Raw genomic sequence first — 285 nt, forward strand, 5'->3', positions numbered from 1 at the left:
AATAAAAACTTATAATCTATTTTTTAAGAATGCATTATCCTCCCCCAAAAATGTTTGAATTGCATTGGAAACAAAGTAACGTGTGTACCGTACTCTTTGTCAACAGGGCTTATGGTCTTCACAGCAACAAAGAAAACTCCTTTTACTGAAAGGTAAGTGTGAATATCTTCATTTTCTTTCGTTAGATCAAAGAAAAAATATCATAATGGCTTTTGCTAAGGGAATATCTGATAAGTCGACAGGCAAATGAGCTTGGCAGATAAAAAGATAAAAATATACACAGAC

The 285-nt window shown here is 32.6% G+C and overlaps 1 long non-coding RNA gene across 1 annotated transcript in view; it reads left to right on the forward strand.

Moving 5' to 3' along the window:
* LOC119586055 overlaps positions 1 to 157 on the forward strand; it is an 8,975-nt gene extending 8,818 nt beyond the window's left edge. The window contains exon 3 of the long non-coding RNA XR_005229916.1: positions 107 to 157. This is a non-coding gene — a long non-coding RNA (uncharacterized LOC119586055). The remainder of the gene's footprint in view (positions 1 to 106) is intronic.
* The last annotated feature ends 128 nt before the right edge of the window (positions 158 to 285 follow it).

This window comes from Penaeus monodon, chromosome 20 (assembly GCF_015228065.2).
Source record: "Penaeus monodon isolate SGIC_2016 chromosome 20, NSTDA_Pmon_1, whole genome shotgun sequence".
Taxonomy (NCBI): Eukaryota; Metazoa; Arthropoda; class Malacostraca; order Decapoda; family Penaeidae; genus Penaeus; species Penaeus monodon.